Source organism: Gouania willdenowi, chromosome 20, assembly GCF_900634775.1.
Source record: "Gouania willdenowi chromosome 20, fGouWil2.1, whole genome shotgun sequence".
Taxonomy (NCBI): domain Eukaryota; kingdom Metazoa; phylum Chordata; class Actinopteri; order Blenniiformes; family Gobiesocidae; genus Gouania; species Gouania willdenowi.
The window spans coordinates 13,997,572-14,003,568 of NC_041063.1; positions in this window are offsets into that span (position 1 = coordinate 13,997,572).

A 5,997-nucleotide genomic window follows, 5' to 3' on the forward strand; every position below is an offset into this window, starting at 1 on the left:
ACAAATGTTGCACTAAAATAGTGTCACTGTTCATAGGACACTTTTTCAATTTATTGTCTTTCAGAGATAGAAAATAAAAATTGTATTTTTTCACTTAATCTTTTTTTTCTTTCCTTGTTATGTCATAGATTATGGTAGATTTATTTCTGACCAGTATATCGATAATCACAGTATCGTCATATTGTGAGATAATCGTTATCGTGAGCTTTGTATCGCTTATCGTATCGTATTGTGAAGTACCCAGATGTTCCCTCCCCTAATAGGCAGTAGTGTAACCGTAATGTATTTTCAATGCTTTGTACTTTAAATCATTACGTTAGATTATTGCCAAAGTTTAAGCAGCCTTTAAAAATGCACATTATTATTAGTTTATTATGAGTTAAAGTCCTAATTTTCAGAAGTAGAATGTTATCTACAAAAGACGATCTCTCTACAGAGAACTAATTTTGATCATTTCTGTTCGTCATCAGGCGTCTGTGGCTCATTAGTGTGCAGGAGTGACTTGATGTAGATACTTTTGGGGTAGGGAACAGCTTCCTTTAAAGGTCACACAATAATGAGGCAAAAAGGAGTGTCTCCAAAGAAATCTGTACTTGTTAGTAAGTTGATGCAATATTTTTAAACGTTTTATTTTTGCATCATGACTGTTTTTGCGATAGATTTACTGTGAGGCACAAACAGGAAACATTACAAATCTGTTAGAAACAGAGCAACATGTTTAAATCTAAAGATGAGCAGGTATATTAGAGAGAAAGTAAGAACTGCAGACTTAATCCACAGATATGTACAGTTTGATGATTTTAATAACTTTTTGGGCCTTGTGTGTTCATATAGACTAGAATTAGCATCATATGCAGCATTAACACATTGGAGCCACGGTCTCTGACGTCATGACAGTTCAGGTAAAGATGCCTCTCACTTTGAATCCTTGAATTGTAAAGAAAAATTGGGGAAAATCTCCAGGAAAACCTTCCATGGCTGTGGGCTTGTACTGCGCTCCAGTGGTTTTATGAAGCAAGTGCAATGAGTGCAATCATGTTCCATCTGTTCAATTTTTACACACACCTTTGCTCTTAAAGTCTATCTAAACCCTATTTAAAAACCGACATTTCTACGTCGTTGTAAAGACCCAGGCGTGGGAACGAAACCACAACGTTCTAGCTGAGATGTTCATCTCCAACTTCTATTAAAGGTGGTTCCCCACCTTTTTTGGCTCTTGACCCCATTTTGATATTAAGGATTTCTCAACCCCATTCATATAAGGCTGACATTACGCTGTCATTATCTGTCATTAGCATGAGTAAGGTGTCATGAAGGCTGTCACTAAGTGTCGTTCGCTAAATTCTGACAAATTTCATTAAATTATGACACATTTGGAGCTATGTTGGCATTTTTTAGGTGGAGGGATCTAGTGGGGTTAGGTTTAGGTTGAAGGTTAGGGTTAGGGCCCCTAACTTAGGGAAGGGGTGTCAAACTCTTTTTAGTTCAGGGGGGCCAAAAATGGAGCAGTTTGATCTCAAGTGGGCCACAGATTTTATACTGGAAAATAATTTCAACATTATTGTGCCTCATAGATTACACTTCTGCATATACATAAAATACAAAATATGTAAAAAACCGAGCATATCCAAGCAATAAGTGACAGATATCAGTCCCAACAGGGTCTGCTCTTTAAGTTTCCTCGATTTTATGACTAATTTCTATTTGATTAAGGGAAATATTATGACAAAATTTGAGTTTTTTCAACTGTTCAACATCATAAACGAATGCAATCATGAGCTAAAAGCACTTGCAAAGAGAGTTGAGTTTCATTTACACAACAATTCAGGTTTTCTCTCAGATTTATATTTTACAAAATGAAAATATAGACTACAGTTGTTAAAGATTGTGTGTTGTTTTATTTTGAAAAAGAATAATAAATAAAACATTTCAAAAATGTATTTTTAATCTGTTTTCTTTTTCTTTTTTTTTTTTTTATCATTTACTAGACATTTCAGGTGACCCCATTTAAACTCCAGATGACCCCACATGGGGTCCCAACCCCAAGGCTGAAAAACACTGTTTTAATCCATGAATCCAGTTACTTATTAAACTCGTACATTGTCATTATTTGTACCGTGGGTTGAATAACTACATCCTTTTTAGATAACGACTATGTTGTTTTAATTTCAAATCACTATCAACCACTCTTAAACATACAAATCCATAATTATAATTAGCAAAATTAGGAAAATTACACAGTGATGATGATTGTCTTTGGCTGCAGTAAATCACAGTCACTACAGTAAAGTGGTGATTACTCATTCAGCTCTGATCGTTGTCTCTTCATAATGTTAAATAAGCATTTGCACTGACATGACCAGGGAATTTTCTAATCACTAACAATACAAAGGTGCAGATAAGAAGAGTATTTATTAAAAAATCACATATATATAAAACGCTTGAGTCACCACATCGTTTATGAGCCTTCCTGTAATATACAAGCCACGGTGAAGTAAACAGTCATAAAACAGTAGCCCGGAGCAACCTTTTCATCTGGGACAGCATGATAAAGCCTTTTAGAGCCTTTAATCTATATTAAAACCAACATATCTGACCTTGTAACACAATGACAAACTTACATGCAGTAAATTAAGCACACACTTTAAAATCTATGAATGTTGTAAGTGAGCAATGACTCATCCAGCAGTGATGATGTGTCCCACAGCGCTTTATCAAAAACATAAAACTCAGTCTAATATTAGCACAGTTTGCTTTTTATAGCACCAGTCACAACCATTAACAATTCTTCAGTTTAATGCCTCATACAAGAAACTCTCAATTTATCTGAATCTATCCAAACTTTCATTCATATTCTTCACACACAAGCATCAAGACGGCCCAGACCAGTGGTTCCCAACTGGTGGGTTGGGACCCAGTACAGGTCACGGACCTGTACTGGGTGGGTCAGAAACAGCTGCGGTCAAAAATAAATAAATACTTAATATCTCTCATAATGGACTTGTCTTTTATTTTGAAAGACACTCTTCTTTTGACAGGCACATGTTGCACAGAAAAATATATGGATTTATGTTTAAAAAAAACTTTATATATAAGCTATTTTTTAAATACATTTGGTTGGTCGAATTCCAAAAAAAAAAAAAAAAAAAAAAAAAAGGTGGGTCATGATTTAAAAACTGTGGCAAAATGTGGGTCCCAGTTGAGAACCCCTGGCCTAGACCACTGGTTCCACACCTTTTTCTGGTTGTGACCCCATTTTGACATCACACATTTCTGACAACCCCGCAGACTTTTGTTTTTTCTTTCTAGAATTTTTTTTGATCATGTTTAGTAAAAGTGTCTTACAAATGCAGAGTATAGCAACAAGATATTTTTATACTGCATTTTATTTCAACTAGATTTCAATTTGAACTCAAGTTATAGCATAGAATACAGTAATGTCTTTTTTATTATTATTAAATATATTTTACCAAGTATTACTAGACATTTCAGGCGACCCCAGTTTTATCCCAGATTATAGATTGATGCTGTATAACTGAGTCAAACATTTGATCCTGTGACATCTTCTGTATGTGTTCAACTTGAACAGCAGCGATGATAAACACAAGGTCTGCAGGCCCAATGAGGACAACCACAACATCAAATATGGCAAATAATTACAATGTCTATATTGAATTTTCAGGAAAACGACACAATCTAAGCTAAGAAACATTCAAATTACTTTTTTTGATTTCTTAGAAATCCACTATGAAATCAAATTTGGAAGGTAAATGGTTCTTACAGGTTGGTGGAAATAGTTTTGTATAAATAAGGTAATAGCAAATAAAAAAAATCAATTAAATTTTTTGTTTGATTTTATTTATTTATTTATTTATTTATTTATTTATTTATTTATTTATTTATTTTTTTTTTTATTTATTCAATCATGTAAATGACAATTTAAAAACAGCTTAAAATAAATAAACATCAATAAATAACAAAACAGTCTCTTGCATCTTAAAATTCTTACGCATCTTGGTTTACATGAACGAAAGGGAGTAGGAAAAAGTATACACTTATCTAGTCCCATTTCATTTTTTCTAGATTTCCTAACTTAAACGTTAAAGCCTCAATTTACTAACACTTTGAAAATTGATGCAATATAATACTCACACAGAAACCAAGCAATATTTTTTTTTTTTACAATAACCTACTTCACAAATAATGTACCATATCACGCAACTTTTTACTCCAAATAACAGATTCCAGAATAACTGTCCTCACTTTTTTTTAATTTGTATTTTTGTTTTTAAATAGATCCAGTCAATATCATGAACATTTTTAATTGATGTCAATTTATGTTTAAACTGATTGACAATTATTTCATTCAAGGATTAAGGAACTCTTTCTTATGAAAACCCATTACCACCAGTAAAAAAATAAAAAATAAATGTTTAAAACATTAAGAAAACATTAGGAGCCGCAAACCCTTTTGACATTTAAAATTAAGATACAATTGCATGTAGCGTTGTTGTTTTTTTTTTGTTTTTTTTGTTATTTTTTTATCTTTATGCTGTATAAGAATAAACTATAGTGTGTACATTTATGAAGTCAGTTAATTCCAACAGAGAAAACAAAGTCACATTTGTGTATGGAGCAAAAATGTTTTGCACTCCAGAAAAAAAAGACTGGATTGAAGGTTATCTTTAAATAAAATACTAAATGTAGTTCTACCTGATATAGATTCCTCTCCAAGATAAAGTCTGAATCCTCCTTGATGAATAAATACACACACCGGATTTTCTTATTCTTCTACAAAGCCACAGGGAGCCACAGGAGAGGGATGAAAGGGCCACATGTGGCTCCGGAGCCATGGGTTGAAAACTAGGAAAAGGAAAATAAATTAAAAAAAAATCTAAGTCATAATTATGAGATAGTATCTCATAATAATAATAACATTAATAATAATAATGATAATAATAATAACATATATCTATTACTTTTTAAATAATTGTAATTATTGTTGTTGTACTTTTATTTTCTTTGTTTTTGTTTTGTTCTTTGTTTCAAAATTATTTGTTTTTCTGTGTGACACCCAGTGTGGACAGCAGAGTAAGAATTCCATTGTACAGGTAAACATGTTTCCTTACTGTGCACATGATAATAAACACTTTGAATCTTAATTATGATTTAGTAAATCATCTTGTATATCTATAAAAGCAAGACATCTCTGTCTGTGTGTGTGTTCCTCAAATATCTCTGTGAATCAGGCTCAGATTGACCTGAGACTTTCAACATGGCTGCTGCTTGGTTCAAGGGTGTGCAACACCCCGTAAATATTGACCAGCAGGTGACCTCAGTGAGCAATGTTTGTAACTAAGGGGAGTAATAATAATAATAATAATAAAACATAAAAAGAATTATTATTGTTTTATAATGATAAAATAATTAAAAAAATAGTAAAATAAAAATAAAAATTGGACTGACTGCATATAGGACTTTTAAAAATGACTAAATTGGGTCTAATATCCTAAAAAAAAACACCCCGTAAATATTTAACAGCAGGTGTCCTCAGTGAGTAACATTTGTAACTAATATAATTGTAAATATTAAAAAATATAAAATAAAAAAAGGCTTTCACTATATATATGGAACAAAATGTACAATTAAGTTATGAATGTTATAAAAAAAAAAAAGGGAAAAGGTTATGTCCACAATTTTACATATATCAATTTACACACACATATATATATATACAGTAGACATACACAAACACCTACATATGTCTATATTCATGCATGCATGAACAGACTGTATATATAAATAGTCCTACGGGCACTGCACTAGAAATTACGATTTTATTTTTTGCCTTTTTTATCTCAAATGTCTTTGTATTATTTTGATGTAGGCTTGTAAATAAAAGGAGATGGAACTAAAAAAGGAAACTTTCTATGTAAAGTGCAGTGAACGGGTCTGACCAGGAGGGGGCAGCACTCACATGTATGTGAGAGTCCAGAG